The sequence below is a fragment of the Ceratotherium simum genome, chromosome 3 (genome assembly GCF_057802395.1).
Source record: "Ceratotherium simum simum isolate JZ-2026a chromosome 3, ASM5780239v1, whole genome shotgun sequence".
Lineage (NCBI taxonomy): Eukaryota > Metazoa > Chordata > Mammalia > Perissodactyla > Rhinocerotidae > Ceratotherium > Ceratotherium simum.
This window is the reverse complement of record NC_141902.1, coordinates 53,033,513-53,055,889: the sequence shown is the minus strand read 5'-3', so window position 1 is coordinate 53,055,889 and position 22,377 is coordinate 53,033,513. Positions and strand designations below refer to the sequence as shown.

Genomic DNA, 22,377 nt, shown 5'->3' with positions numbered 1-22,377 from the left:
GGGCACTGGCCTCATCCTGGGTTTCATGCAGGGCTGGAGCATTGCTCAAATAGAAAGGGCCTGAGCCTCTCCGCAGCAGCTGGTATTCCAACCATGTCACACACTCATCTCACAAAAGCTTTCTGGAGTAGGCAAATGAAGTCCTTGGCTGCAAGAAATCAGGAACAGTTCCCAGTGATCTGCTTCAAGTGCTGCCAATGACTCATAATTTTTCTACTGACAGGGTATCTTGCTGACGTGGTTAGTCATTGATTCCCAGACAGGCGTAGAAGTCAGAGTTCAACAGTTCAGGGGCCAACTCCCAAAGATGGCAGCCTCTATGTGAGCTCATTGAAACCTCAGGAATAATCTTAGGACACAGGTATGATTATTCCCTTTGTATAGAGAAGAAAACTGAGGCTTAGGGAGGTTACTGAGTTGCCCAAATCCACCCTCTAGAAAGTAGTGGAATAAATTTGAATTATGTTTGTCTAACTCCAAAGCCCACACAACAAAAAGTAGTTTTGCCAAGTGTCTGAGGAATTGGCTGTGGGATCTTCATGTATCTAAGGTTAAAAAAATGGAGTTGTGGTGTGCTCTTGTACAGCAGATAAAGACATAGATCATGTGTTTATTATATTATTATTTTAAAAACAAGCATTCTCATGTCTTTTCTCAGCTATTTAATGGAGATAGCCCTGAAATAGCCCAGGAGATGAAGCACAAGATAGAAGTGGTGGAGACATTCTGGTGGGATAGAATTGTATAATTTATGTACAGATTAATTTTCCCCAATCAACAGTAAAAAAGACCAGCCCAAATGAGGGGACTGGAGCCTTTGCCCACGAAGCCTTGTCATGGACAGAACCGTGTTTGACAGGAAATTGCCAGGGTGAGGCTGTGCTATGAGTGACCTCATTTACACACCATCATTGGTCATCGGGTACCCTTGAAACCATTTGGGTGAGATCATGCCTAGGGTCCTCTAGAAAGCAACAATGAGATGCCTTGATATGCTTTGATACTTCTGTTAAGAGATAATTTTTTTAAAAAGGTAAACTCATGACTCTCATTCAGATATAAAAATGAACATATGGTAAGCATTTTATTTAACTCATTAATGAGGAAGCTGGTAAGAGTGTTATAACCAGTTCAAAGTAGAAGCCAAAACCTGCACAAATTCATATGGGTAAAAAAATGTTGAAATGAATGTGCAAATGGAAGGACAACTAGCTCCTTGCACAGTGTGGGAGGGAGGTCAATGGAACTTCTACAGGACAGGGCAGACTTTGCATCTTGCCTGGCTCTTGGTTATCTACAATGTACAGAGTTGTAAAATGCCTCAGAGGCAGTGAACGCCAGAATCAGATAACCCAGGAAGGCCGTGCTGTGTGTAGACAATGCATAGTTTTCCACTGAAGCACAGAATTTCCCCTGTAATTCCTGTTGTTAAGAAATGATAACAGAAGTATTTAGCTGCAGAATTCTAAAGATAACAGGATAAGGTGCCTTCTGGAAGAAAGGCTGTCTCATTCAGTATCTTTGTCCTTTGAGCAGAGGCTTTGTGATAATGGGGAACTGGATTTCCCTGCTGGCTTCTTCCTTTTTAGCCCCATTAGTGGGCAAATTATTTAAAATCTTTGTGCCTCAGTCCCCCCACGCCCCCTAAAATTGGGACAGAACTACTATTTACCTCATTGGGTTTAGGGGAAGAATAAATGAGAAAAATCCAGGAGCCGTGCTTAGCCCAGTGCCCAGCACCACCCAAGTCAGCTATTATTATTTTTATTGATTACCACTTTCATCGTGCTTTTCATTTCTCCTACCCCTCACAGGCTCCTAACCTTTCTCATGTTCCGCCCATTTAACTGACTATAATAAAGAACAGGAGAACTATTTATAGTGTTTTTGAAAAAAAGTATAGATAGGGTCTGTGCTTCCTGTCCTTTATTTTGGAATTAACTGCATAAGTTGTTATGTATTCCCTTCTATTTAAAAAATAAGCACGCTCTTGGGGCTGGCCCCGTAGCATAGTGGCATAGTGGTTAGGTTCGGCAGGCTCCGCTTCAGCAGCCCAGGTTCTCGGGTTCGGATCCTGGGGAAGAGACCTACACCACTTGTCAGACATGCTGTGGTGGTGACCCACATACAAAATAGAGGAAGATTGGCACAGATGTTATCTCAGGGCTAATCTTCCTCAAGCAAAAAAAGAGGAAGATTGGCAACAGATGTTAGGTTCAGACGAATCTTCCTCACCAAAAAAAAAAAAAAAAAAGCACTCTCCAAAAAAATATTTGCTTTCTTATGTTTGGGTAATTTCCAAATTTCCACCTGTCTTAGACCAGCTAACACTGAATTTAAATTAATAAAACATGGCTCCTTTTCTCAGGTTAATGGCCAGAGGAAACAGTCTCTAGAGTGGGAAAGGCCCTCAGAGGGAGTCCTTCCGTGGTAGCTGGGGACAGGACCCCATGGCCTAGAGAGGTGACTCGCCCAAGTCAGGTCTAGGAACTCACTGGAGAGTCTGTCGCTGGTCTGACTCCTCTGACCCCAGGGGTCCTGTCCAACGGCCAGAGAGTCTGTATCCCTGGGGGGCAGTGTGTACCAGGCACCAGAGAAAACTTTCCACATAGCCCTGCCCAGAGTAGTTGGTGCAACCCGCCTTTGGAAAGTTTATTTTTTCCCTTAGGGTCAGGTGGAAGCAGGATCTCTTCAAACCCAAAGAGGAATTCTGGGATATCTTGGGGTCAGGATGCCTGCATGGATGTGACCCCATCAGCCCCAATTTCACTTCTCACTCCTTGAGAAACTGTAGATTGTTCAGGCGAACCCCACGAGCACTCTCCCTTTTCCTGAGCAGCCTGAGATCTGCAGGGGAGAAGGCACTTGAGCAAGCGTTTGCTGAGTAAGCCAGGTTGGGGAAGGAGCTTTACCTCCAGACAAAGTACAGGGTAGGAGGATGAAAATATTGCTGTGTCTAGGCTTCCTTTCAATTTATGGCCACTGGAGTGGTACTCTGGAGAGAGCCATTTTTCACTCCACAGTTCCATTCCTATCACCTGATCTGACTGTCAGGCTACGCAGAGGACTCGGGAGAGCCAACCATCCCTTCAATGCCTTAGGAAACAGCAGCGATTAGGTCTCTGAGGTCAGCAGGTGTGTAATTGGGATCCTGGAGCTGGGAGCAGAACAGTCAGATTTACACCGGGCTCCTGGCCTCCGGGGACTCTTTCTTTTTGCTATCATATCATCTCTAGAGCAGACTGCTTGTTTTAGCTCTTGATAGAAAAGTAACTTCCCTTGTCCATTTTTCACAGGCAATATATAAACAAGAAAGGAAATGGTAGGCTGTTCATATGTGTAGCAATACCCAGTCTTGTCCAAACTTGGTGCCATGGAGAGAGACATGGATTTGAGGGCAGAAGAGCTGGGTTTGAGCACAGTTCTGCCTGGGGTAAGTCATGACCTCACAAGGGGGACAATGAATCCTGTGATTCCAACCTCATGGAGGTCATGAATATGAAGAGATGGTTGATGTCCAAATATCCTTAAGCAATAAAAGGCCTCACGTGAAGTAGAGACTCCAGACGGGGATGTTGAGTGGATGAGTGTGTTTGTGGAACAGATAGATCTTGTGAGACTTGGGGGCACAAGCAGTTCTGCTTCCTGACCTCAGAACAGGATCTACATGCCTTGTAGCTCCAAGGGCCCAGGGCTGCCACCAGCCACCACCAGAGGGAAAGGTCTGGTTCCTAGTGTGGCAGAGCTCTCCTAGAAGGCATGGCGGGAGTGCTGAGGTGCCCACCTTAAGTGGTTTAGAGGCTTCTTCAAGGGGGCCAAAGCATGAGTGGACCGCCTCACAAAAATAAATCCCTCAGACTTCAGAGGTGAGGGCAGGGGTCAAGGGCAGCTGAAACCTAGTGACTGAAGGCGAGCTGAAGGCTACTGCAATTAGGGAATTCCTGGGAATTCCTAGGGAATATCCTCTAATCCCAATTAGAAGATAAAGCCTGGGATGTTTGGGTATTAATGTAAGGAATTACATAATATGATGATGAAGCTCACTTTTAGGCATCTCTCTGACCCTCTTTCCTGGCCCCTCTTGCCTTCATTGCCCTTTTGACTGAATTCAGAGCCCTTGAACTGCCATCAAGACTCCCCTTACACCCACTCCCAGGGAAATCTCTGCTCTGGTCTGCTTTCTCCCTGGAGACCCAAGAGGAGAGACGTCTGGGTATATAGGTGAGATCCTCCAATCAGTGCGTGTGGATAGAAAAGAGGAAGGAAGTGTCAAAGGGTTGAGCCCTGGGACTTTCAGCATTCAGAGGTCAGGAAGATGAGGAGCGACATTTCTGCTTTTGCCAAATTATTTCTTAAGAATTAATTCTTAGTGGTAACATTTCCTCCTAAATGGTGGGAACAATATGGTTGTAAATGAAATGTATGAGTCAATTTCTGGGCAGCTTCACCATCACTGGATATTAGCATTCAACTCTTTTTTTGCTTCCTTTAGAATATGTAAATTGTCATCTTCAGATTGCTTTCATTTACATTTCTTTGATTTCTAGTGAGAATTCACATTTTTCCACTCTGTTTGTCTATTAATTGTATTTCCCTTATGGGAATGGTCCTGTCTTTTACCTATTTTTTTTTTTAAAGACTTTTTTTTTATAATTTTTATTTATTTATTTATTTTTCCCCAAAGCCCCAGTAGATAGTTGTATGTCATAGCTGCACATCCTTCTAGTTGCTGTATGTGGGACGCGGCCTCAGCATGGCTGGAGAAGTGGTGCGTCGGTGCGCACCCTGGATCCGAACCCGGGCCACCAGGAGCGGAGCGCACGCACTTAACCGCTAAGCCGCGGGGCTAGCCCTGTCTTTTACCTATTGATCTTTTGGAATCTTGACATTTATTTTACAAATTTAAGTTAGCTGTTTATGATAGATCTTAATTCTTTGTAATGTTTGATAGAAATATATTCCCTCTTTTAAAAAATCTTTAGTAATGCTCATTTTTATAGTGCAATCATTTAAATTGCTTCAAAGTTGAGGAAGTTAAAACTCCCCCAGAGAGGTGATAAACACTTTTTTCAATTTTCTGCAAGTTCTTCCATAATTAGATTTTATATTTAAATCTTTAATCAACCAAAGCTTATTTTAGTGAAATGCTTTATTTTTAATAACTTTTTCTGTTACAAAATCAATAAATGTTTATTATTGAAAAATAACAAAATGAAGAGAAAAAGCAAAACATGGTGAAGAAGACCCTTAATTTCACCTTTCCAAGATAACCACCGTTGACATTTTGATGTGGATACCTCCAAATTATTTTTCCTGTCTATATATTTATTTTTAAAAATACAACTGTAAACATACTATATAAACTTGTTAATAACCTGTCCTAACAATATTTAATGACATATTTCAGTGGCGTTAAATATTCTTTTAAAATACTACTTGAAACAGCTATAGAGTATTGCATTCTATAGATGTGCCATAATTAACTTAATTCCCTATTGTTTTTTATTGACTTTAATATGTCTAAGATATCACTACTATGAACAATGCTACCATAAACATACATAAGCATGAATCTTGGTCCACATTTCTCTTTTTTGGTTTTTTTTTTGGCTTGAGGAAGATTAGCCCTGAGCTAACATCTGTGCCAATCTTCCTCCACTTTATATGTAGTTCACCTCCACAGCACGGCTGAAGAGTGGTGTAGCTCCGTGCCTGGGATCAGAACCTGGGCTGCTGAAGCAGAGTGTGCCGAACTTAACCACTATGCCATGGGGCCGGCCCGTTAGTCCACATTTCTGATCATTTCCTTTGCATAAATTTCTTAAAGTAGGATTGCTGAGGCAAAGGTTAAAAATACAGGTATATATATATATTTGCCTTTTCATATATACTGCTAAATTAAGTAAATTTATATCATTTTAAGTTCCCATCAACAGTGAATGGGTGTGCTCTCCCCTCCTATCTCACCCTTTCCCCTTGTTAACATTAGCTATTAACATTTTCACAATTTCATGCTAAATTGATAAGCCAAAATGGTATACGTATTTTTTAATTTTTTTTTACTAGTGAGTTAAAGCTGAATTTACCACACTCCCATTTTTACTGGATATTTTCTTTCTATATGAATTACCTATTAATTATGTTTATATATTTTATATACTAGTTTATATAGTTTTGTATTTTTTATATATTTTTAAAATTGGGGTGCTCATTTAAAAAAATTTTAATGATTTCAAAAATACAGTATAATGAATATTTATGAATACCACTCTGCTACTCAAATCCATCAAATCCTAACATTTTAACATATATGTTTCCTTTTTTTGTTAAAAAATAGAATACTTGGATACCTGTGTGCCTCTTCTCATTTTTCCTCCTAGGAGGCCACCCCATCCTGAGTTTGGTGCCTGTCATTCTCATCTGTGTATGTGTTTGCAACATATATAGGTAGCTATAAAACATATAGCATTATTTTGTATGTTTACACATTTTTATACTCTACTTATTTATCTGCAACTTGTTTTCTCACTCAGCATTATATTTTTGAGATTTATCTCTGTTGATAAAACTGCTATTAATGGTCCCATTGCATGAGTATATTACAGTTTGTTCTTTTGATGAATGTTTGTGTGGTTTACTTTTTTGTTTATTTTTTGCTGTTATAAACAATGTTGCAATGGACTTGCATTGTCCACAAGTGAGAGCTTCTAGAGTTTACTCCCAGAAGTGAAATTGCTGGGTTGTGAAATATGCATGTCTTCAATGTTGCTAGATGTTGACAATTTATTCTCCAAAATGGTTACACCAATGAACACATCATCAACAAAATGTGAATGTTTCTCCAATTTTTCCACATCATCACCAGCACTTGATACTGTCAGGTCATTTCATTTTCACCAGTTTGATGGATGTAAAATGGTATCTCATTGTTTTAATTTTCAGCTTTCTGATTACTAGTAAGATTGAACATCTTTTTATGTGTGCCATTGGTCATTCAAATTTCCTCTGCTATGAATTGCTCACTCATATCTTTTGCCCATCTTTCTATTAGTTCACTAGATTTTTCTTACTGATTTTAAGTCTTTGTGGTTATATGTGTTGCAAATATCTTCTCCCAATTTGCTTTTTGTCTTTTCCCCTTGCATGTGGTGTTTTGTTGAATGGAGTTTTAAATTTTCATGTAGTCAGATTGATGAGATTTTTCCCTCAGGAGCATCATGTAGAGGAAGCAGAATTTTACCTTTACCCTCTTAGTGTTTTTTGGGCGAGCCTGAGAATTAAACTGTCCTGAGACAGACTAACAGAAGAAAAGCAGACAAATTTATATAAGTTTTACGTGACACGGGGTCTCTCATAAGGAAATGAAGACCCAAAGAAATGGTAGACCCTACATGCTTTTATACTGGGTCGAGCAAAGAGAGGTAAATGTGGAAAAGTAATTAAATGGTGTAGGGAGGCTAAAGGAAGATAAGAATTATTTTAACAAGGTCTGTGTGTACAGAATTCTCTCAGCTTTTATTCCCCATTGAAGAATGTTTCTTTTCCTCTGCTACCAGGAGGGCATCTTTCACATGGGAATTTTTATCTCTTGTTTTAGGAAGAAAGGGGGAGATTAGAATGCCCTTCTTACACCTGCTATTTTTCAAGTGACTTTAGCTCAAAAGAGTCCTTACGCCAAAGTGGCAGATTTTGGGATGGTACATTCTGTCACTCTGCAATCCTTAGTGTCTTCCCTTCTTCAATTTTTCTTTGAAGTCACACCAAAATAAATAAATAAACAAACAAATAAAAATCAGCAATTCTTTTCTAAAAGGTATTCTGTGATTTGTCGTAATCTTTTGACATTCCTACAATTTACCTTTATTGGTCATCACGCTCTCTTGTTCAGCTGTGTTCTGTAAGCTCAGTTAAAAATGATTTTTCTGCTAGTGCTCATTGGGCCTGACATGGATGAAGTGATTAATAAAAGTTAGCAAATAGATGGTGTGCACAAGCATTCTTGCCTTAGTAGATGCTGTTAACTGACCACATTAATTTCTTCATTCATATACCCGTATATTCATTTATCCAACAACAAATCTACTATGTGCCTAAGCCTGGTTGTCATCTTTTCAAATCAGTTTTATTGGAATTAGTGTTTGTGCGCATTGGTCATCCTAAGATGGCGTGTTTCTGTCGGTGTGTGTGCATGTGGTATTTTTCACAGATTTGTGAATGACTATGATTCTTATCTCTTAGGACAAATTGGATATCAGGTCTTGTTTTTCCGTGATTTGGAACGGATGACATAATATGGAAAAATCTGTTTCTTGAATATGTAGAAATATTGCTCAGTAAATTTGTTTAGGTCATATTTCTTTTGGTGGATGAGATATTTCTTTAATAACTTTCTCCATTTCCTTCTCCATCATTATTTTCATGTTTCCCACATCTTGTTTTGCTAATTTGTTTTATATTTTGTATTGTTCATTTGGCTAAACATTTCTAATTGGTTATCATAAATTGTGCATTGCAATCATTTATATTTTAAAATCCTTTCTATCAATTGTAAATCACCAGTGTTGTTTTTAATTTTGTTGATTTATACCTTTTATTTATTGTATTTCCAAGGGTTTTAATCTATCTTATAATCTTCTCAGAGAATGAGCATTTAAATTTATTTATTTCCTCTGATTTTCTGTTTTCCAGTGTATTTATTTCTGTCCTTCATCTTTATTATTTTCTGTCTATTTTGTCTTATGTTGACTCTCTCCTTTTTATAAGATTTTCAATCGAATGCTTAGTTCACTTATTTCATATTTCTAAAATGCACCCACGTCTTCACCTCTGGCCCTGATTTGTTCACACCCCCTCACGTTGATAGGTGGTGTTTTCAGTTTTACAATATTCCATAGCTTATCACCATGTTCTTAATTTCCTACTTGACCCTGTTGCTTAGGAACATTTTTGTTGCTGTTGTTAGAGGTTGTCTCCCATTTATTTGTTTATTGCTGTTGTAAATTTTTATTTTTATATAATTTTAAACTTATAGAAATATTAAAAGACTAGTATGAAGAACTCCTGCACACCATTTACCCAGATTCACCATTTGTTTATATTTTGTTTGTTTATATTTTCCTTGATTGCTTTATTCATTCTCTCTCTATATGAAGTTTTTTCTGAACCATTTGCAAATAAGTTGCAGATGTACATACATACATATCTAAGCACCTCAATGTATATTTCCTGAGATAGATATTTTCTCTTATAAAAAACAGGAAATTTAATAGTTGAGAAAATTGGGAAATTTCATATTGATACAATATGATTATCTAATTCCATAGCCCATGTTCAAATTGTCAGTCATCCCAATATTGTGTTTTACAAGTAGAATATATATACTATAATATGTACTATATATACACGATATATATTTATATTTATATAAATAAATTTATATAATCTAAATTTAAATTAAAATTAATTTATATTTAAATTAAAAATTAATTCAAATTTATATTTTATTTTATAATATATATTGTATATATATGTGTGTGCGTATATATGTGTGTGTATATAGAGAGAGAGAGACATCAACAGTGTTTTAGAATTTACAATAATGATGATGACAGTGGTAACAATTGAAATGCCTGCATGTTTATAGCAACCACCACCTACAGGGCACTCGATATATTAATATTTATCAATATTATTATATAATATTGATTAATATTACTTTATAATTAATATTTATCTGTACTATGTTCTAAAGAAGTTCATATTTATTTTCATATTTATTGTTTTATTGTGCAATTACTATATATTCATAGCAGAAAAATAAAGCAAAATAACAAAAATCATCAGAAATCTCAGGGCATAGAGATAACCATTGTTAGTATTCAGATGTATATTTTCTAGACTTTTGCTCTCAATCAACAAAAATTCTGGACTTTTTTATAGTTAAATAAAATACGAGTACATTAAAAATATGGCATCATCCTGTATGATGTTTGGTTTAACCCTTCTTTTAAGTCTTAGTATTATATTATTTTACATACTTTATAGCTAATATTCATAACAACTTTGCCAAGTAGAGCCACATTTTTAGATGAAGAATCCAAGGTTCAGAGAGGTTCAGTAAATTGCCTAGGTCACACAGCAGTAAGGGATGGAGTTATAATCTAAACCCTGGACATTCTGCCTCCAACACTGTAGATTAGATCACTCTTTTGCCCAAGGCTCCTTTCACTGTTTTTACTTATATTATTAACATTTACTTTTATTGCATTGTGGTGAGAAAATATATCTATATAATTTTCCTCAATTCATTTTTGAGGGCTTATTTGAGAGTTAATATATATGTACCAATGTCCTATACTTTGAAAAAGAAGTATAGTCTATGTTGTTATTGAGTTCAATGTATGTCTACTGGTTCTAACTTATTAGTTGTACAGTATTCATAACCTCTATGTTATTTTTCATATTTTATTTTATAGTAGATATTTATTTTATATCACATCTTCAATATCTTCTAATTTTTTTTTTTTTTGGTGGGGAAGTTTGACCCTGAGCTAACAACTGTTGCCAATCTTCCTCTTTTTTGCTTGAGGAAGATTGTTGCTGAGCTAACATCTGTACCCACCTTCCTCTATTTTGTATGTGGGATGCCTCCACAGCATGGCCTGACTAGCAGTGTGTAGGTCTACACCCAGGATCTGAATCCACGAACCCTGGGCTGCCAAAGCAGAGCACGTGAACCTAACCACTATACCACTAGGCCGGCCCCACAATATCTTCTAAACTTTTGCCTATTTAAGTTTGTCTATTTAATTTTTGTTTTTTATTTTTAAGATTTTTAAGATTGTCTTAAAATCTTAATTTTTAAGATTTGTCTAATTTGTGCTTTAGCCTAATAATGAATTAACACCCCCATTACAATTGGTTGTTTTTTATTTATTTGATTTCTCTTTGCATCTCTGACTTTGGTAATCCATGTCTTCACTGTTGATTCTATATTTTTCATTATAATCAGGAGCCTCTTTGCACCCTCCCTCTACCTTTTTGGCTTCAAAATCTCTTTTATATGATATCAACTTTACCAACTGTTTTCTTTTTGTTCTATGAGTTTCCTAGATCAAACTTTTTTATTTGTAGCATTTCTGCATCTTTTTGTTGTAGATACCTATTTTTAAGCACCAAACATATTGTTGGGTCTTATATTTTAATCCAATAGGAGAATCTGTCTTTTGAGAAATGAATGGCCTAGATATGTGGATTCCTTTGGGATGCAGATGAGATGGGATCTCAGCTACTAGATTACTTAATTACCCTGTGATGAAGCTCCCAGTTTCCTCATCTGTAAAATCATGTTAAGAAGAGTACCAACCTCACAGAGCTGTTAAGATGAAATGAGATCAAGAACACTCAGGAATAGAAGCATATTAAAGCACATTAAACTATTATTTGTAAAATGTAGTTGTCATTACTTGCTATTAAAAACATCATGCCTGGGAATATCACTCAGAGCAAAGTTCTTGGCAACAGCACATAAAGCAAGTTCCTTAAAACAAAGATCTGTGCTCAAAATGGGGGTAATCAGCTCCATGCTTTTCTCTAACCATGTCTCCAATTTCTCTCTGAGATAATGGGAATAACTTACAATAAAATTGCTGAGAAGCAGTGGTCCAACGCCCCTCAGGTTTCAGTTCAACTTGTCCATCTCTACTTCTGGCTGCTCTGTGGAATTTCACAGCTTGACTTAAATTCAGCCATATCAGGAGTCACTGTCTTGCTTTCCATTAATTAATTAATTGTTTAGGTGGTACAGGTAAGTTGTTTGCTCTCGTGATGGGTATGGAAGCTGCAGGCGTTTTTGGCCTCAGCTCGTCTAACCAGGCACGGAAAAACTGAAAGTAAGAAAAACAAAGAGAGCCAGGATGGATTTTGTACTTCCTGGATTGTGTAACTTGCTCATCCTATGAAAGCCATCTGGTGGGCAACCGGACGTGAGGACTGATTCCCAGCCCGTGGTTCTCCTTCCGGCCCCAGCACAGCTGGAACCTCTGCCACAATTAAAGCTGTGAGGCATTGAAACTGAATTCTCATTCACTTCTGCTCCTGAGAACCATAGAGAGAGAGAGAGAAAAGCTAATAAGTCTGGGGTTTAAACTAGAGCCCATTTTTAACTTTCCAAAATGATCTTGGTATTTTAGGATCCAGATAACCTTAAATCAGACAATGCTATGTCACCAAACTGAAGAATAAATATTCTATAATATCGTGATCTGATAAACTCCAGAATGACATGATGTAGTTTCAGTTATATGAGCTTCAGATCTCTGAGGGCTTCTATTTGATCCCTCAGAGGGAGATACAGGTCCCTTTCCCACCTGATGCAATAGAGCAATTACTCCTCTGATGATAGTAATCATCTTGTCTCTTGTTAAACACACACTTCCAAGTCGCTTCCTGAGATTCTGATGCAGCGGGTCTGGGGTGGGGCCTCAGGTTTGAGTTCTTTACGTCAGAAAAGCTTGGGAAATATCGGAGTAGACCCAGGGAATAGTCTGCTTTTAGAATCAGACGGCTCCGGGCTTACATCCTGGGTCTTTCACTTACTAGTTATGTAGTCTTGCACAAATTACTTAACCTTCCTTAACCTCATCTGAAAAAAAGTGGAGATAAGAACATCTACCTCAAAGTGTTGTTGAGAGGATTAAAAGGACTGAAGCCCTTCACAGCATCCACCTTTCTGGGTGCTGCTAAATCATTTCTACCTGCATTAATTTGAAGATTGTCTGTGGACTTATTTAGCACACAGGAATCATGGTTTTTGGCATTTTTCTTTTACTTATCTTTTCCATTTATTCAGCATATATTCATAAAGCTTTTACTGTGTGCAAGAAACTGGAGTTCTCAGAACCCACTAAGTACCTCCCTGATGGTATGGCATGTCCACATGGCCCACCCCAGGCTTCTGAAGGGACATGTTATTGGCCTTCATGCAGCAGGCCCCTAATTATTCAGGGAGTCTCCTGAGGTTGGGAGTGTTATACACTTATCCCTCCCTTGTACCAGAAATTCCAGTTTTCTTGAATCCAATCATATGCATATATATATATATATTTCTCTGTAGTTGAGACAATTTTTCCCTTAGCTTTATTGAGACATTGTTGACATATAACATATGTAAGTTTAAGGTATACAATGTGATGATTAGATACATGTATACATTGCAAAATGATTACCGAAATAAGGTTAGTTAATATCTCCATCCCTTCACATAACTATGATTTTTTTATGTGTATGGTGATAACATTTAAGATCTACTCTCAAAAACTTTCAAGTATACAATACAGTATTGTTAATTATAGTCAACATGCTGTGCATTAGATCCCCAGAACTTGTTTATCTAATAGCTGGGATTTTGTACCCTTTGACCAACATCTAAAAATATGGAGTTCTTCCTGAATTTGTGAGTCATTCTTTAGCAGGCACTGTGCTAATCTTCTCTGTACAGTTCCAATTTTAGTATACGTGCTGCTGAAAGTGAGCACCATGTATATATTTTTTTCTTCAACAGAAAATATACATTTAAATTATTCCATTTGATTTTTACACAGAATATGTTCTAGGAGCTTTGCATTATGCAATTTTCCCTTCCTGGACAGAAAAACCTTTATATTTTTTTTCTTCCATCCTCATAGCAAGAATCCAAGAATTTCTGAGGAATATATTTATACTTTCTTTATATTTAGCCTTGCTTCAGAAGGATTTAAGGCACTTTTTTAAAGATACAAACAATGCAAGACATATTAAAAAGAAATTTAGGTAGAGAAGATAGGGTGGGAGAAAGAAGGTAAATTTGTGAATGAGGTTACACATCAATTACACATTGTAATTCCTTTTCACTTTCCAGTTGTGGGCCAGATGTTTGGCTTTCAACTCTCAAGCAGTCATTGCAAACCCACTGCAGACAAAAGATGAAGGCGATGATCCTCAAGCCAATTATTAGGATGATCATCTATGTGAGTCCTGAACATTGTTTTAACTTTTCCACTAGCCCAAGACTTGAGGTCCTAATCAACACTAGGATCATCAAGAATCTAAGAGGGGTCGTGAAGTACTATGGAAAACTATGTGCTCTCCAACATTCCAGCCAAATATAAAATGGATCAGAGAAGAAGGAGGCCTCTTGCTACAGAGGAGATGGTAGTTGGGTGGAAGAGGTGGGCCAAGGATCAGCCAATCCCCTGGTCCAGCGGCTGTAACCATGGCAACAGTAGTGACGGCAGCTCTACTCCTACCAGCAATGACACCCTTAAGAGGCACCAGCAAAGAGAGGAGCCTGTCATACTTCTAGGCTGGGCTCTTGGTGAGGGAAGTTTATGTAATTTTTATGCACCATCACTGGGAGAAAAATAAACAGCCTCTTTCATGTTAACCTTGCAAACTCAAATCTACAAAGTAAAGGCAAATGTCCAGCCGCACAGCCTGGCTGAAGCCAGGTGTGAATATCCTGTGTAGGAAACCTGTAGCCTGCCTCAGATTTGCCTTTTATTTTCTTTACTTTCTAGTAACAGTGTTGCACAGGGCTTTCAACAAGAAAAGCCCAGAGGAGGATAGTTGCTTTTGAAGCCACCGCTCGTGTCTGCCTCATTCATTTCAAACAGAGGTACTTCTCAAAGAGATGAAGGCCTGTGTACCAACAACAATGCCCACTGCATTCTCTTGCCGTCAGCTGTGATGTGGCTTTTGATTCTGCACGCAGGCTGCCTTGTTTCAGAAACTGATTGATGGTTCCTCTGAATGAAGGAGGCAACATGACCAAACGAGCAGGCTCCTGGGAAAGCAAGGTACTTCAAGAGGATGGGCTTGAAGGCACTTAAAATAAAAGGTAAACACAAGCCCCCATGAAAGTAAAGAATTCTGCAAGGCATCGAGCCGGTACTGGGTGATAATTTGTAGTTCTTAAGGATCTCCACGTGCTTGTGCAAACACACATAATCTCCTCGGAGACATCTGACTTGGGATTTTAGGCTTTTTGGTGGAGGAAAAACAAAGTTAAATCCAAATAGATATCATAAAGCAGGGAAAACTAACTGAAAGAGAAAACACAGGTGGTCTGTGTAGAGTTTAAGGCAGTGAAACACAAAAGAATGCGTTGGAAGAGCTGGTAATGAGGCATCTCTGTAGAGGGGAGGGCACGTGACTTCTCTGTAGAAAGACATGGGAGGGCCCACAAAGGCTCATTATAAATACGGTGGGTAGTGTTAGGGCCTGCTCTGAGCCAGTTTTAAGAGCTGGTCCTCCTCTTCCCGTTAACCCTTGTCCTTCCCTTTTGCTTAATAGGTAGAAACAAACCAGGTAAAAGTCAACATGAGAAATCTAGCCTCATTAAATACTTTTATAAGAAAACCCTATCAAACTCCCTGCCAGTCAGCATTCTTCGTGAGTCTGTGTCGGGATCATGTTGCTGGCTGAGGAGATGGTGGGGGTGCGGGGGTGATAAGGGTGGAAGGAGTGGGGAAAGTTAAATGAAGCAGGAATCCTTGTTCTTGTCAGTGGTTCTTACACACCATGTTCTCATAAAATATATATATATTTTATATTTATATATATGTATACATTTATATATACATATATATAATATCCACCTGATAGATGATATTCCACTGTGTAACTAAATTAGGGTTAATATCTCAGTTTTACAGAAAAAAAGTTGATCAAATCAGACAGTCTTGGTTTCCCACCCAGCAGCCATTCTCTCCTTTAATTTTTTGCTTGCAGAGCCCAGTTTTGATTGGGAGTCCTCCTGCCCTTACTGTGATTCAGAGAAGGGTGACCCTATTCTGAACTCCAAGAATACATCTTGATTTTGTTATTTTAATGGCAACTAAGGTAGGCAGGACGTTAAGATGGCTCCCATGATCTTCACCCTCTGGTGTTACTCCCATGATTATCGCAAATGGCAAACAGCAGATTATCTGGATGGGCCTAACCTAATCACACGAGCCCCTTAAAAGCACAGTTTTCTTTGGCTGGCGGCAGAAGGGAAAGCCAGAGAGATTGGAAGTCTGAGAAGAATTCAGTGCACCTTGCTGGCAGTGAAGATGGAGGGGGCTACATGCAGTTGAAGATGGAGGGAGCTACATGCAAAGACAGAGAACGACCTGTGGAGTTAAGTGATCCTGGTGGACGGCTAGCAGGGCCATGGAGACCCTAGTCCCACAAGGGCAAGCAACTGGTTCTGCCAACAATCTGAATGAGCTTGGAAGTGAGTTCTTCCTCAGAGCCTCCAGCGCAGGCTAACACCTTGATTTTAGCCTTGTAAGCACCTAAGTGAGAACCCACTCAAGCCTTCCTGACTTCTGACCTACAGAACTGTGAGAAAATAAACAGGTATTGTCTTAAGCTGCTAAGCCTGTGGTTGCTTATAATGCAGGGATAGAAAACTAAGCAAGCTACCTATAGGTAGCATCGAGAAGTTCGTATTTCTGCTCAGGAGGAATTAGTTTTCAGCTCTGACCCTAATCAGGAATCAGGAAGTTCCCCGTGGCAGAAGCCATTGATGAGCGATCCAGGAGCCACGCCCACTTTTCCCCTTGTGCCCCTCCCTCCACTATGAAGGTTACAAATACCAGATTCTTGCCTTCCCAGCTACCCTGTGGCTGTGTGATCACGTGACCTGGATCGGCCTTTGGATACAGTCCTGTGCGCACATGAGACTAGAGCTGTAGCAGCCGTTTTGTAGCCAGGAAGTGACAAGCCTAAGGGTGGTAGAGTGGAAAGAGAGAAAGATCTAGCTTTTTTCAGGACAATTGTTTTTTCTTTTATGACAATTTTGAGCTAAGGTGCCAACTCTGGAATTGCCTACTTTCACATCTCTTATTATTTGTCTTTATTGATTAAGTCACTCTTAGTTGGGTTTTCTGTTGCTTGAAGCTGAACATATCCCTACTGACACATTACCCTTTCTACTGAAAAAGTATAGGAGGGGGAGTGCAGAGACCTCTGAGCTAGAGGTTGAGGACAGGCTTTTGGCACAGGTAGGAAAGGGTCCATAGATGTCCAGGCACATGAAGGACAAGTATTCCCTGAGGTTCTTTCCCAATGCAGAAAAGTTTAGGTGGTCATGGGCCTGTGCTATATACTAAGTACTAGTCGTATGGTCTTGGACCATTCATCTAACTTTGGTGAGCCTCAGTTTACTCATCTGCAAAGTGGGGATAACAACACCTTCTGTCACTTGGTTTTATGAGGATCAGATTTAATTGTGCACATGAACTTGCTTTGGAAACTTTAAAGGGCAGCTCTGGTGTAAGGTCAGAGTGTAACTTGGTGCCTGGCACACAGTAGGTGCACTCAGTAAATATTTGTTGGGTCAATGTGCGGTGCCTGTTTGTCCACATCAACGGTTGTTGTTTGCATTGCACCGTGAACTTGGGGACTGGGCTGCTGTCTGCTCCGTAGAGCACCTACTCCGGACAAAACTTAAAGGATTTTATTAGACGTTTTCTTCTTGGCAGTGATGTATTAGGTACCGCAGCCTGGATGGAGAATTCGGCTTTTGTTTTCCATGTATTTTGCACTAAATATGCTGTGACAAGGTGTCTGTTTTGATCAGGGACACTGTCAGCTATTCCTCTCCCGTCCCGACTTTCTCTGTGATTTAGGGTGTGAAGACATCTGGTGGCTTTAACCTATCACTGTTGTGTGAGATGCTTTGGCTCCAGGGAAGAGGGCTGTATCCAAGGCAGGCTGGCCCCCTGTGAACTCCCAGGCTGCTGAATCAATCATCCGCCAGGTGACAGGTGGTGCCTTTAAGACATTGTGGAGCAAAAGGAGACAGTCACACCTGGCCCTTTAAAAGCTTCCCTACAATAGACAAACCAGGCAACTATCTGCTTCCTCAGGCTTGCCCCCTGTAACATCATCCACTTTCCCAGCTCTTCATTCATGGTTCCTATTTCATGCCTCCACTCCTGGATTTAATCAACTTTCCTGGATTTAATCCTGGCTTACCATGTGTCTCTCTGATTCTCTGACACTAAGCTCTCTCTGGTTTTGGTCTTCCTGTGCTCCATGCCACATTGGATGTGAAACACACAGAAATACCGCTGAGGGCCGACATGTTGGCATCCCAGAAAGACTTATTTCAGGTTTCTCCCCAAAAGGAGTCATAGTGGAATAAGACAGGAGAGATCAGGTATTCAGGAGCAGGAAAGCGTAAGACTAGTGAGACTGGAGACACTGCAGTCTGGATGACTTAACGAGTAACAGAGAAGTTGAACCTATATTTAAGTACCAAGATGTAGATGAGGTAACACTGATGAAATAGGATGGGGCAGTGTGGGGGTCAACGATGAGAGAGCACAGCCAAGATGAGGAGAGGCAAAGAAGAACATGCTGATACTGGGGAGGCAGAAACATGGGCTGAAAGCAATGGGGTTGAGTATAAAGAATGGGCACCAGGGGGCCCGCCTGGTGGCGTAGTGGTTAAGTTCACATGCTCCACTTTGGCAGCCCGGGGTTCACAAGGCTGGATCCCGGGTGTGGACCTACACACTGCTTGTCAAGCCATGCTGTGGTGGCGTCCCATACAAAGTAGAGGAAGATGGGCATGGAGGTTAGCCCAGGGCCAATCTTCCTCAGCAAAAAGAGGAGGATTGGCAACAGATGTTAGCTCAGAGCTAATCTTCCTCACCAAAAAAAAAAAAAAAAAAAAAAAAAAGAATGGGCACCAGGCTCAGAGCTGGGGGTTTGAGACCTGCTCCATCTCTTACTCTTTCTGTGATCCAAAAACCCTTTATGCCTCAGTCTCCTCATCTGTCAAGGGAGACCCCAGCACTTTTGGCCTCACAGGGTTATCATGCATTTTTGATGCTCTAAAATGAACATGACAATAGTATAGACAATACTATAAAAATGTAATGTATGTTGAATTCCCCTTGACATTTTGGGTTTATTTCTGTATGTTTGATATAAAGCATAGGTGAGAAGTTTTCTAGGCTCTTCATTTTCTCTCTTCAAGCTGCCACATCTCCCCCACTGTGGCAATGATGAGAGTTATGGGCATGGCCTTGAGGAGGACATTCCTTAGCAGCAGGAATGGTGACAGCTCCTTACAGTGGGTTACAAGAGCATCCCCAAGTGAGGACTCAGAAGTTCAGTCGTGGAAAGTGCTCAGTTTCTGAAGAGCTGGATTAAAGACCTAGACAGTCTTAATTTACAGTCACAGATCAGTTTGGAAGAAAAAATGAGCCAGTGAGGAAGACTGGTTTTGAAAATAGGTCAGCATATACTCCTATATACTCCTAGAGTTGGGAGGAAAGCTAGAAGGTATGTGATGGATGGCCACCCAGAGTCTGACGGAACCCTGCAAGGGGCTCCCGCCTCAGGACGCAGTGCCCCACTGGACAACTGGTTTCTCCCCTCATGCATCTGTCGGGGGAGAGGAAGAATCCTCCTCTGCCCTTTCCCTCAAGGTTCTTCTGGCTGGCCAAAGAATTAAAAAGACAGGTTAGCAGGAGAAAATAATACCAAGTTTAATAACATGTATATAAGGGAGAAACCAGGGAAACTGAGTTTCTCAACACAATGGCAGAGATTCTCATCTTAAATACCATCTTCAGCTAAAGACAAAGGAGGATGTTGGGGGTGGGGAGGGAGACAGAAATCACAGTAATCGAGGGTATGTAGATTTAAGGCCTTATCCTCCACACTGATAAGTTTCTAGAGAGGCCATTCCCTCTTCCCCCGAGAGGGGGAGATACCTTTACAAATGGAGATTTCCCTTATAAATGTAAATGTTTGTCTGGCAACTCCTTGCAGGGCCACCTAGAGAATGTGGCCGGGAAGAGACAGAATTTTTGATAAGAGGGGCTTGTTGGTGCCTTTCCTATTGTAACATCTATTTTACATTGTATTACAGCCATCAGATGACAGTAACTCCTCCCTGGAACAGGTCTTCTATGTTAAATTCTTAGGCAGTTTGGGGGAGGTCAAATGTCCATCAGAGAAAATAATCAAGGTAAAGAGACATATTTCAGAGTGGCCAAATCTTGATCTCCCACACATGCTACTGTGAGTTCTCATCATCCGCCTTACCTTCTATACTCACCTCTGCCCTCTGAGACCCTGCAGCACAAGTTTATGCCCTTTTCCACATGACCATCCATCAAATGTTTCTCTCTTTCTTTTTTTTACATTTCTGGATCTCTTCATTTGTTTCCGTTTAGCTACTCTCTTTTAGACATACTCAAGTTTTTCTAACTTAATTTTTTAATTAAACTTTTTATTTTGAGATAATTGTACATTCATAGGCAGTTGTAAGGAATAATACAGAGAGATCCCATGTGCCCTTTACTCAGTTTCCCCTAGTGCCGGCAGCTGGTAAATATTTACAGAATAAGTGAATTGACTCCCACAAACATGAAATTGGCTGCTTGATTTGGGCAGCGCTGTGCTGGGTGCTGTGGGATAACGAGGAGGACCATGAGGGGATATGAACCCCAACAAGAAATGCCCCCTGCCCTATGCAGCTTCCAGTGACCGACTCTGAGCATGGCCTGGGTCCCCCGCTCTTCTCTCTGGGCCTGAATCTCCAGGGTGCCCAGGTCCTATGTGTGTCAGCCCCAGTGGGACCAGTTGGAGCTTTTCTGTCACAGGCCTGTTCCAGAGGCAAGCCAGAACCCTCCCCTCACCCCACCCAGACACACACCATTTCCTGCATTTCCTAAAGGAAAGCCAATTTTGTACCCATCAAAGTTGGACTAGAACTGCCAAAGTATTCAAATCCACCTCTAGTCACAGTCCTATTTTTTCCTGCACTGGTTTAAAAATATCATTACTTTTTCATTAAAATTGAAAATAACAACAAAGAAAACCTGAGAACTAAAGTGAGGTTGGGTAGGAGTCAGCAGTGTCCCAGAGATGGAAGCAAAGTATTTTAATACTGTGGACAGCAGCTCATGTGGGCACACACCCACTTCCTGCCTCCCCCACCCAACTCTCCAACCCCACCCCCATGTCTCCTCCTCATCGCTGCCTCACGAAACTCAGTTGGGTTTTTCCCATGGCCACTGTGCACTGTCCCACACAGCCCAGATGGCTGTCTTTGTGATGGCTCCGTGATGCCTCATTACCCGTATTACGTACTAGCATGTGTATCACATGTTGAATTAACGGTATCGACTGTGCTAGGGTAATGGATTGGCTAGTTACTCTCTTTCTGAGCAGTTACTCAGGCTTGCCATCTGGCGAATCTAATAACCAGGTGGTAAACCTAAATAACCTCACTTTGATGGGGGTAGAAGGGACCCCAGTTGGCTCTGTTCGTACCATCTGCAGCCTCCTTCTTTTGGAGTGAGATGTCCAGAGAATCAGAGTCATGCTATTTCTTAATCGAATAGCTATTTGTATCAGAAACACTCCGACTTCATTTATGCAGAACTCTGCTCTTGGGCATCTTCGCCAATTTAGAATACGCGCAGGAACAGGGAGGCAAGCCAAAAAAGGCTTTGTGCAGTCAAGATGCAAGGAAGCCATGCACCAGAACTCCTGGGCCTCCCTCATAAGAAGGCTTCCTTGAGCCTCCACTCGGGAAATATTTACTCTTAAGACCCAGTGATAACCACAGAGTTCATCTGATTCCCAAGGACTCAGTATATTGGAAGCTACAGGAGAGGAGAGGGTGGGTAACAGACAGACATTTGGACAAATAGTGAGGATTGCTCAAGACACTGAAACTATTAAAAGCAGATCCAAGAACTAAAAACACAGCAAACTGGGGTGGTTAAGAGGGGCAGAGTGTGCTACAGGCCTTGAATAATATCCGAGGACGCCACAGTACAATAATGGATGACATAATATCATCCATTATGGAGATGTCCTCTCTAAATGGTTAAAATAAAAAGGTTAGACACTTAGGGAATTAAACACTCAGCTCTTTGAGAAAAATCATGTATCCATGAGTAAAGTGAATTCAAATATTACATAGGTTTTTAAAAAGACCTGTATTTTTGTTGTCATAAAATAAGGTAGGTTCGTTGAAGAAAATTTAGAAAAAATATATTAGCAAAAAGATGAAAATAAAACATAGCTATAACCCTCACCTCTAAGATATAATCAGTGTTAGTATTTTGTTTGCTCTCTTATATTGTATTTTATTTGTATTATATTTCACATATACTTGTATATTTATATCCATTCATCTCTCTGTCATCAGCCTGCCTACCTATCTATAACTAGTTGGAGCTAACACATAAGAAATTGAATCACACCACTTTGTAACTTGCATTGACCCCCACTCGGTGCACGGGTAAGAAGCTTTTCATGTTAATAAGTAAACCTCGTCCGCATCACTTTATTTTTTTTTATTTTTTTATTTTTTTTCAG

General features: G+C 40.1%; 1 protein-coding gene and 1 non-coding gene across 2 annotated transcripts in view; both read right to left on the bottom strand.

Moving 5' to 3' along the window:
* Positions 1-11,926, bottom strand: part of LIPC (lipase C, hepatic type) — a 165,032-nt gene extending 153,106 nt beyond the window's left edge. Inside the window, exon 1 of the mRNA XM_004421627.3 lies at positions 11,639-11,926. The gene's annotated coding sequence lies outside the window, so the exon portion shown is untranslated. The remainder of the gene's footprint in view (positions 1-11,638) is intronic.
* Positions 11,927-13,427: 1,501 nt separating this feature from the next.
* Positions 13,428-13,535, bottom strand: LOC147917567 (U6 spliceosomal RNA). Its single transcript, XR_015551837.1, has one exon. It is a non-coding gene; the product is annotated as a U6 spliceosomal RNA (small nuclear RNA).
* Positions 13,536-22,377: the final 8,842 nt, after the last annotated feature.